We start from the raw sequence: 11,162 nt of genomic DNA on the forward strand, positions 1-11,162 counted from the left end.
CAGAGGATGGACAGACCATGTCTCCCCTGTCTCTTCTGCCACATTCTCTTCTGCTGGGAATCTGAGGACGAGGCAGATGTCGGCATGGCATGATTTGCTCCAAATGTCTCCCCAACAGCTGGTTACAGTATCTACAATCCCACCATCTTCCGTTTCCAGAAGTAGCCCTGGGCAAGTGCACACCATGCATCTTGTTCACAGGAGAGATTACTTAATGATTTGAAAAGCCCAGGGTAAGGAAACTCACACTTATTGAAACCTCAGGCAACTTATACCCAGCCCACAGCCTTAGGAAGGTAGCCCAATCGCTCCCATTTTACAGGGGAGGAAGCTGAGGCTCAGAGACGTGAGGTGACTTGCCCAGGGTCACACAGCAAGTCAGGAGCAGGACTCAAATCTGCTTCCAGAGCCCAGGCTCCCTGCTCAAAAGAGCACAGGTACTGAGTTCTGGAGCCAAGGATAGGCTGAGGTGTCGGGCAGGTTATGAGGTGAACTTGTCTCACAGAATGATTCAGTAGAAATTGTCTGGGCCTCGGAATTAGAGCCATCTGACTCCATAACTTTGGACTCCTTTCTGGGCCTCAATTCCCTCACCTCCAAAGGGGGGTAAGACTGGGTGTTCCCTGTGATCCCAGAGAACTCTGTGGGCTAAGAGTGGGACTAGGCTCTGGAGCCTGAATCGGAGAGACCTAGAGGCAGTAGCTGACAGAGTGCCCATGGTCCAGATTCCAAGGGACTGGACAGTAAGAGCATGGATGCTGGAGCTCAACAGCCTGGCTTCAAATCCCCCTGCTCCACCCACTACTACCATGTGGACTCAAGGAGGTTAAATTAATGGCTCCAGCCTCAGTTTCCTCATCTATAAAATGGGCATAATAATAGTATCTACCCCATAGTAAGGATTAAATAGGTTAATACACGTTCAGTCAGAGCAGCACTTGGCAGTAGGAAGTTTTCGAGGTGTGTTAATTCTCGCTTCCACGCCACACACCCACACTCTTGCGGGTTAGAAGGTTTAAACTTCCAGTCCTGCTGAACATCGACCTCCTCCCAGATGTGGTGGCAGCCCTGGGATGCAGCAGCTGGTCCCCGTGGGCCTGTTTCCTGGTCAGAGTGAGTCCGTGATCACTCAGATGTGACACATGGCCTGGCCACTCCCACTGGGACCGCAGGCAGCCAGTCCTGGGCTAAAAATAGTGTTTTTATGAATGGAGCCAGGCAGGGCTGTCCTGGGACCCACAATTAGCCCTTGTGTTAAAACCCAGTCTCTGACTCTCTGGCCCTGACCCTCAGCCCTGCCTCTTCTGTGCTGCTGCTTGGGGGAGATTACTCAGGGTTAGGGGGAGTCTGTGTGGTCACGGAGGGGCCTTGGGGAGAGGAGGAGTGCAGTGGTGGGTCCTCTAACAGGTAAGGGGTCCAATTTCTCTGTAACTTTGAGATGTAGGAAGGAAAATCTCCCTTGATATGGAGGAAATGGAAGTTTTCAGAGTTCACAGCCAGGGGGGTATACAGTCAAATTTGGGCTCCGGATTGGTGTCCCAGCCCCAAGTCTCTTCCCCTCCACCTGCTGCTGCCACGGCACGGCCCACTGGGGAGGGATCCCGACTGGGGTGAGGGCTGGCCTGAGCAGGCTTTCCTCTCTCCCTGAGGGAAGGTGTGGTCATCTCGTGAGGATCAGGGTCAGCCAGGAGGGTCCAGCTCAGTGAGCAGCAGAAGCAGAGCCGAAGCTGAGCTGTAGGCGACCCGGCGGAGCGTGAGGAGGGCCAGGCCCGGAGCGGGCAGGCGGAGCAGCAGGTCCCGGCCCGCGGGAAGCCGAGGCAGGCGTCTGTGTGGCGTGACCTGGGCGCGGCTGGCAGCGGGGAGCCTGTAAGAGGCAGGGTAGGAGCTCAGGGCCCCCAACGGGGATGAAGCCTGGCCATGCCACGGCCCTGCTAAGGGTCCTTGCAGGGCTCCGTACTGCTTGGTCGTCTGTCCCGCACTAGACTGTGAGCTTTCTGAGGGCCCAGAGCTTTAGAATAAGTGAGCAGGGCTCGCTTCGGCAGCACATATACTAAAATTGGAACGATACAGAGATGATTAGCATGGCCCCTGCGCAAGGATGACACGCAAATTCGTGAAGCGTTCCATATTTTTTAAAGCAATTATACTCCAATAAATATGTTAAAAAAAAAAAAAAAGAATAAGTGAGCAGACGGGACTTTTGGCCCGGGACCCCAGACAACACTGACCTTTCCTAGAGAAGGACTGGGGGCCCTGAGGGGGATGGAGAAGGACGAAGGTCCGACTTAGTCTGCTCAGGGACTTCTTCGGCCCCTTGTCAAGGAGGACACTCAGAACTCAGAAAACACTGTCCCCTCCCCTGACCCTCAGGGATAGCCATGCCCAAAGACGGGTGGCCACAGCCCCTGGCCGGAGAAAAATCAAGAGATAAAGTTGGCGGCCGTGCTCTTTCCAAGTTCCTCAAGTTCGATTCCGCGTTGGCCCAAAGCGGGTTTGGGGTGGGGAGGTGGCTTTTAGAATGTGGGGAGTAGAGGCCTTTGGAACTTCGAGAACCTTGGAAACTTTCGAGCTTTCAGAATCTTTAGAAGTCTTCAAATCTTGGAAATCTTAGAACCGTTGGAATCTTAAAATCTGGAGCACTTTTAAGATCTTGGACTCTTGACATTCTGGAATGTAGAGGGATTGGAACTGGGGGGTTCTTCTTCTGTTTTCCTTTTTTTTTCTTTTTGGCCATGCCGCGCGGCTTGTGGGATCTTAGTTCACCAACCAGGGATCAAACCTGGGCCCTCAGGAGTGAAATCACAGAGTCCTAACCACTGGACCGCCAGGGTGTTCCCAAACTGGGACGTTCTGATCTTGGAGTGGAAAATGCCTTTTTGGTGTAGGGATGGACACTCGCCCGCAGACCTGATCCCTCTCTTCCCACCTGTCCTCGGAGCCCAGTGTTTCAAATATCCTGGTCTTGTGCAGCCAGGCTGAGTAACCCCCAGTCGCCCAGATGCTTCTGTCACCTGCCATGTCCATTCCCAGCCTGAGCAGCTTACACATGGGCCACCACACACTACTCTGAGCCATCCTTCCACCTTGGCCAGGGCTGCCTGGACCAAAGTGGGTGTTTGACCCAAGAGCAGCCAATCTTGAAGTTGGCAAGTGGCCGGAGAAGTGGTCAGTATGGTATAATAAAAAAGGTAATATTTGGTCGTAGTCACTGCTTCCTGGCCCAGAGGTCCTAAATCCCTTGAAATTTGTTGTCTTTTGTATGCTAATGAGATGACCCATGGGGAGACCCTAGATAGGTTCAGGATGGGGCTGGCTGTCCTCACCCCCACTTCAACCTCCTGGGAGGGGAGAGAGGCTGGAGATTGAATTCAATCACCAATGGCCAAGGATTAAGTCTATCATGCCGATATAATGAAACTTGAATAAAACCCTCCTAAACAACAGAGTTTGGAGAGCTTCTTGGTTGGTGAATAAATGGACTTGCTGGGAGGGTGGTGTGCCCTAAGAGGGCCGGATACTCTGTGAAATCCCGCTCCCCTCCCCGTCCCCGCCATAGTTCATCCTTTTCCAGTTGGCTGCTTCTGAGTTGTAGCCTTTATAATAAACCGGTAATAGTAAAGCATGTTCCCGAGTTTTGTGAGTTGTTCTACCAAATTATGGAACCTGAGAAGGGGGTTGTGAGAACCCCAGAATTCACAGCCTCAATCCCAGGTTGTCCCTGGGACTCGTGACTGGCACCTGAAGTGGACAGAGTCTTGAGGGACTGAGCCCTAAACCTGTGGGTTCTGCACTAACTCGGCGAGTTAGTGTGAAATTGAATTGCTGGACACCAGTTGGTGTCAAAGAATCAGAGCCCGCGTATGAGAGTCCATTTAATCCAGGGCCTGTCCTAGTGGGGACTTCCAAACCAATCAAGTCCTCTCGTAGGGGGACATTGAGTGTAAGCTGAGAAGTTGGGAGTGACCGCCAAAGCCGAGATACACGAAGGAAAGAGGAACTCTGGGGCTGCAGAGGGTGTGCACTCATGGGAGCCATAGGCAGGAGAAACTACGAGGAGGCAGAGGCCACAAAGAAACAGAAACACTGAGACGGAGAGGATGCAGTAGGGGACAGTGGTCGGTGGAGGAAGAGGCAGAGAGGGGCTGAGAAGCCTCCACGGGCGGGCACCAGCGCAGGCTACTGCAGGAGACGAAGGACCCGGATCCAAACAACCAGTTCTCCAAAGAGCTTTCCAGACTCCAGAGCCCTGGCTGAGCTGCAGTGGAGTTGCTGTTTCCCTCATTTCCTGGTGTACCCTGATCGCTGGAGGTGATCTGGCAGGGTCTCTGCTCTTTACATGCATCTCACGTTCCAGGCACGTGGGCCTCAACCTGGCTCAGGAATCCCTGGCCCCATCTTGTAGAGAGGAAACTTGGACGTGGGAGAAAGCTATGGGAAAGCATGGAAAATCCTCGGCCCGAGCGGATGGGGCAGCTACCAAGAACAGGGGAGCTGGGTGGGCACAAAGGGAGGTGGTGGGTACAGCTCGGATGCAGGAGCCAAGAAGCCCAGATCTGACTCTGAGTCACCAGAGGACCCTGAACAAATCCCCCACCCCCACTGGGCCTCAGTTTCCCCATCTGAAAAAGTAGGTGATCTCTACGCCCCATTCCAGCATGAATGTTTGGTGAATTGGTGACACGAGAGGCAACAATCATCTTAAAAAAAAAAAAATCTGGAATCTTAAAAACCCAATTAGGCAATAAATATTGTCATCATTTGTTTAAGAAACACAACATCAAAAATTTAAGATGATCAATACATTTTTATTTTTAAAATCTTAAATGAAAAGCTGGACAAGACCAGGATATTTGAAACACTGGGCTCCGAGGACAGGTGGGAAGAGAGGGATCAGGTCTGCGGGCAAGTGTCCATCCCTACACCAAAAAGTCACTTTCCACTCCAAGATCAGAACGTCCCAGTTTGGGAACACCCTGGCGGTCCAGTGGTTAGGACTCTGTGATTTCACTCCTGAGGGCCCAGGTTTGATCCCTGGTCGGTGAACTAAGATCCCACAAGCTGTGCGGCATGGCCAAAAGGAAAACAGAAGAAGAGCCCCCCAGTTCCAATCCCTCTACATTCCAGAATGTCAAGAGTCCAAGATCTTAAAAGTGCTCCAGATTTTAAGATTCCAACGGTTCTAAGATTTCCAAGATTTGAAGACTTCTAAAGATTCTGAAAGTTCGAAAGTTTCCAAGGTTCTTGAAGTTCCAAAGGCCTCTACTCCCCACATTCTAAAAGCCACCTCCCCACCCCAAACCCGCTTTGGGCCAACGCGGAATCGAACTTGAGGAACTTGGAAAGAGCACGGCCGCCAACTTTATCTCTTGATTTTTCTCCGGCCAGGGGCTGTGGCCACCCGTCTTTGGGCATGGCTATCCCTGAGGGTCAGGGGAGGGGACAGTGTTTTCTGAGTTCTGAGTGTCCTCCTTGACAAGGGGCCGAAGAAGTCCCTGAGCAGACTAAGTCGGACCTTCGTCCTTCTCCATCCCCCTCAGGGCCCCCAGTCCTTCTCTAGGAAAGGTCAGTGTTGTCTGGGGTCCCGGGCCAAAAGTCCCGTCTGCTCACTTATTCTTTTTTTTTTTTTAACATATTTATTGGAGTATAATTGCTTTAAAAAATATGGAACGCTTCACGAATTTGCGTGTCATCCTTGCGCAGGGGCCATGCTAATCGTCTCTGTATCGTTCCGATTTTAGTATATGTGCTGCCGAAGCGAGCCCTGCTCACTTATTCTAAAGCTCTGGGCCCTCAGAAAGCTCACAGTCTAGTGCGGGACAGATGACCAAGCAGTACGGAGCCCTGCAAGGACCCTTAGCAGGGCCGTGGCATGGCCAGGCTTCATCCCCGTTGGGGGCCCTGAGCTCCTACCCTGCCTCTTACAGGCTCCCCGCTGCCAGCCGCGCCCAGGTCACGCCACACAGACGCCTGCCTCGGCTTCCCGCGGGCCGGGACCTGCTGCTCCGCCTGCCCGCTCCGGGCCTGGCCCTCCTCACGCTCCGCCGGGTCGCCTACAGCTCAGCTTCGGCTCTGCTTCTGCTGCTCACTGAGCTGGACCCTCCTGGCTGACCCTGATCCTCACGAGATGACCACACCGTCCCTCAGGGAGAGAGGAAAGCCTGCTCAGGCCAGCCCTCACCCCAGTCGGGATCCCTCCCCAGTGGGCCGTGCCGTGGCAGCAGCAGGTGGAGGGGAAGAGACTTGGGGCCGGGACACCAATCCGGAGCCCAAACAGTTGTCTGCGTATTTAGCCATCCCACAGCTGGCTGTCAATCAGTCCAGTCCCTCCTCCTTCCACTTGGATCCCTTCCAACTCACCCCCTCTTCCCTCTTGCCTTGTGTCTACCCAGACACTCAGGTCTACAGTTAGTCGCTGAAATAGGCAAAGCCTTTTCCCATCTCAAGGGATTCACACATGCTGTTCCCTCTGCCTGGAGTGCCCTTCCCTGCCTCCATCCTGCCCCTGGCTAACTCCCCCTCCTGGGGCCTTGCCTGGCCTCCTGCTCTGAATGACAGGCTCCTCTCACATGTGTCCCCTGAACTTTTCCTTAATAATACTCATCAGTCTTTGTAGTGATAAACTGCTTTGCATGATTGTTTAGCAAATCACTAGACTGGATGCTTCAGGAAGGCAGGCGTCGGGTCTGCTTTGTTCAGCACCCACCTAGAATAGGCCTGGCTTAGTAGATAGCTGTTGAATGAAAGAATGAAATTGCATCAGAGATAATTACGATATACAAAGGCTTATATATCTGCATGAATTAGAAAAATAGAAACAACTTGAATATTCAATAGTAGCCAATTAAAAAATACATTATAGTAGTGTACCATGGAATTTACACAGCCACTAAAATCACAGTTTAAAAGCATATTCATACCCAACATGATTAGTCATTAGGGAAACGCAAATCAAGACCACAACGGCTATAATTTAAAAAAAAGGAAAATAACCAGTGTTGGTGAGGATGTGGAGAAATTGGAATCCTCATACGTTGTTGATGGGAATGTAAAATGGTGTCGCCACTGTGGAAAACAGCCTGGCAGTTCCTCAAAAAGCTAAATATAGAATTACCATAACCCAGCAATCCTACTCCTACGTATATATCCAAGAGAAATGAAAACATTTGTCCAGACAAAACTTGGTAGTATACAGATGCTCATAGCAGCATTATTCATAATATCCCAGAAGTGGAAACAACCCAAATGTCGATCAGCTAATGAGGAGACAAACAAAATGTGGCATATCCTTACGATAAAACACTATTCAGCCCTAGAAAGGAAGTACTGTTATATGCTATAACATGGATGAAACTTGAAAACATTATGCTAAGTGAAAGAAGCCAGACATAATTCTATTCATATGATTCCATTTATGTGACTTATACAGAAAGGAAAGTCCATAGATAGAAAGTAGATTAGTGGTTGTCAGGAGATAGGGGAAAGGGGAGAACTGGGACTAACCACTAGTAGGTCAGTTTCTTTCTGGGATGACGGAAATGTTCTGGAATGAGATAGTGGTGATAGCTGTACAACATAGTGAAGATAGTAAAAACCACTGAACAGCACACCTTAAAATGGTGGATTTTATGTATGTGAATTATATCTCAAAAAATTAATTAAGAGTATATTCCATGATAGAGGAGAGAACTCATGATGTATTACAGGGAGACCACAGGGTACTTAATCTAGCTACAGAGTCTACTATGGTCAGTATATACCACAATTTCTAAAAATTATTAGAGAAAGAGAGAGAGTAGTATGTACAGATACACAGCCACAAACTTAGATATGTAAGAAATATCATGTTTGTCTCAATTTTTCAAGCGGACCAGTGGGAAATTCAGTCTCATTTGGGGGCTCCTTTCCTCTCCCCTCTGTCCACACTAGCAAGAGGGCCCCAACCCCGGCTTCCTTGGGGATGGGGGTTGGAGAAGTTGGGGGCGTCTGGGATTCAGCCTCCCTAGACATCCTCACAGCCATCCCCTCCAGGCCCTGCCTCTTTCCCAATTGGGAAGCCCTTCCCTCTCTACTCTCCCTTCCCCTCCCCTCTCCCTCCCCCTTCCTTCTCGCTGTTCTTAAAGCCACAGCCCTCCCCCCACCATACCCCAAGAACACTTAGGAAGAACTCCTCAGGTGAGCTCAGACATCCTCAGAAGGTGGAAGCAGAGATTTTCTTTAGGAAGCTCTGCCACTCGGCTCTGAAAGAGTACCTTCCCCTGGTCTCTCGCCAGGGATACTGTGGTAACCAAGCTACCTCCTACAATGGAGAAGGGGGGCAGAGGCAATGCAGACGGAAAAACAAATTATCCTGCTATATATGTGAACAGAAAACAAGACTTTACATTTTTACAGCATTTGTCTCTGGGGGCAGAACAAGGGGGAATTTTCGTTATTCTTCTTTATGCTTGTTTGAATTTTCTACAATGAACATATATTACTTTATCGATTTAAAATAGGATTTAAAAATCCTACCACCCACCATCTAAAAAACCCAAACCTTCCTCTCCACAAAGCCAGGTCCTCTTTAGTCCTTCCTCCTTCCCTGGCCAGTTACAATCAGGGTGGAAGCGATGCTAAAACGGCCCTCTTCACCCCGGTTCAGACAATAGCAAAGCCCTCATGGGCTGAGCAAGGTCGCTGAAATTTGCAAGAAAATGACAGAGAATGCCATGACCCTTGAATGTCAGACACTGAGAAAAGGGAAGGGGAGAGAGGATTTGTGGGAAATTTCTTTGAAGAAAGCTTTTGTGTGGGGGGTGGGCTACGAGGGGGCCCAGGGTGTGAGAGGCCTGCCACCCCCTTCACTTTAATGAAGAGAGCTTGACACATGATCCCTGAAGGTGGGGGACACTGGGGACTGGGGAAAGCTCAAGGGGCCTCTGTCAGGGGAGAGGATGACCGTCATGCCAGAGGGTGTTTCCTGAGGCCCATGTGGGCAAGGAGAACTGATAGGCGGCCTGTCCAGTACCTGCCTAAGAGAATATTCTGGAAGAGGGCGGGGTCTGGGGAGGGCTCTGTGTGGGAGGGCAGAGGGAGAGCACTGGCCCCCTGGGAGCCTCAGACACCCCCGTGAATCTACCCACAAGAACGATGGCTTCAGGCTCAGAGAGCATCAAGCCAGCTCACCACGGAACCAGCGAGCTCAGAACTTTCCCCATCCTCCCTTTAGCTCTCTTCCTTCCCTACTGCTCGAAGCCTGGCTGGGTAGAAATGGCAGCCTGGACTATGGGGTACAGGGCTGGGGAGAGAAGAAGCTGACCTCTGTCCCTTTTTCTGGACCAGAACATTCTACATGGTCTGGGCATTCTCATGATTGTCTCAGAAGGACTGTCCTTACCTCAGACTGAGTGGAAAAGTTTCCCCTCCCCTGAGTCATCCCACTGACTGCATTTTAAAGAGAGTGAGATGCAAAAATCAAGTTGTGGTTTTTTTTTTTTTTTTTTGGTTGCTCTGGGTCTTAGTTGTGGCTCGTGGGCTTCTTAGTTGTAGCTCGTGGGCTCCTTAGTTGCAGCAGGCATGTGGGATCTAGTTCCCTGATCAGGGATCAAACCTGGGCCCCCTGCATTGGGAGCGTGGAGTTTTAACAACTGTGCCACCAGGGAAGTCCCGAGTTGTGGGTGTTTTTTTTGTTTGTTTGTTTGTTTTTAAGGGTTTGTGATTATCAGCTTTTATACTTTTGGTTGCAGTATATGTAAATTGATTTTTTTGAGATATATATATTTTTATTAATTTTTACTGGAGTATAGTTGCTTTACAATGTTGTGTTAGTTTCTGCTGTACAGTAAAGAGAGTCAGTTATACATATACATCTATCCTCTTTTTTTTAGATTCCCTTCCCAAAGGTCACCACAGAGCATTGAGTAGAGTTCCCTGTGCTATACAGTAGGTTCTCATCCGTTACCTATTTTCAAGTTGTGTTTTTAATTACATCACAATCTGACTTCTTCAACTTGCTAGTTCCAATAGCATTATTTTCAGCAGTCGCTTTGAGCCAGGCATGGAGCTACTAACAAAAGTAAGTGCCCTTCTAGCCTCAGAATAATCCTAGAGGCAGGCACTGCCCTCCTAATGATCCCAAAGGAGAAACTGAAGCCTGGAGCAGTTAGAGGACATGTCCTCTGTCCCACAGCAGGTATGTGGCAGATCTGAGGGTCTCTGTGACACCCTGTCTGGGCTGACCAGCCTCATCTGTGAAATGGAGATGCAGTGGGCTACCTTGCAGGGTCACCACAAGGATTCATTCAGAGGTGAGTGGAGGTACCATAGCAGGAGGTGCAGTAAAGTCACACCCTTTTGGGGCCTACCCTCTGCCCCATCCCCCAGGTCTGTGTCTCTAGGTGGGACCAGAGCTGTGTGTTTAGCCTGGTGGGTCCTCGCATCTGGAAAGCATAGCTTTGCGGGCACATATTGGCTTTTGGATTCTGGAACCCCCCGTCTGTCCCCCATCCTCCATCTCCAGGCAGTTGACAGCAGGAATCCCACAGCCAGGCTGGCGGGGAGGTGAGGACGGGGGAGTCCAGGCTGTGGGAAGGACGGCTGCCTCTCCTGAGAGCTGCCAGGGTGAGGTCTGGCTGGCTTCCCCTCTCTCAGGCCAGAGCCCCTGCTAACCTCACTTGACGTCGATGTTTCTGGTTTACTGGGAGCCAGGCAGTACCCGTGAGTCCTCAGCATGTGAGAGGCTGAGGTTTTCTCTGCTGCTGTCTGCCTGACACCCTGCTGGCCCTTCCAGAGGGGCCAAGGAATTGGGTTTGCAGAGATCTGGAGCAGGAGGAAATGAGGCACCCCGTGCCCCGCTCCTGGCCTGGGGGCAGAATGGCCTCAGCCTCCACAGTGGGGCAGCGAGGGGGCAAGGACTCCTGGGCCAGACCCTCCTTCTGGAGGCAGGAGTCCTGTGTTCTGGCCTCGTTTACTGTGTGACCTCAGGCAGGGCTGTCCGCCTCTCTCAGCCTTGTGAGCTCAGGTGTACGTAGGGGAAGAAAAGTAATGTTCCCTCTACCCTTCTGAGTTCTTAGCTAAGACCCCTGTAATAAAAGACATTAACAAGAGATAAACAGAAGTTTATGAACATGTATCCCTCGTGAGCACATGGGCCAGAGCCAGGAAGAGTCACTCCCTGAGATGGC

General features: G+C 50.8%; 2 non-coding genes across 2 annotated transcripts; one reads left to right on the forward strand and one right to left on the reverse strand.

Moving 5' to 3' along the window:
• The first annotated feature begins 2,026 nt into the window (after nt 1-2,026).
• LOC117312866 (U6 spliceosomal RNA) lies at nt 2,027-2,133 on the forward strand. The gene has a single exon (XR_004527270.1). It is a non-coding gene; the product is annotated as a U6 spliceosomal RNA (small nuclear RNA).
• A 3,522-nt stretch (nt 2,134-5,655) lies between these two features.
• Nucleotides 5,656-5,762, reverse strand: LOC117312873 (U6 spliceosomal RNA). Its single transcript, XR_004527277.1, has one exon. It is a non-coding gene; the product is annotated as a U6 spliceosomal RNA (small nuclear RNA).
• Between the last annotated feature and the right edge of the window lie 5,400 nt (nt 5,763-11,162).

The sequence above is a fragment of the Tursiops truncatus genome, chromosome 6 (assembly GCF_011762595.2).
Source record: "Tursiops truncatus isolate mTurTru1 chromosome 6, mTurTru1.mat.Y, whole genome shotgun sequence".
Lineage (NCBI taxonomy): Eukaryota > Metazoa > Chordata > Mammalia > Artiodactyla > Delphinidae > Tursiops > Tursiops truncatus.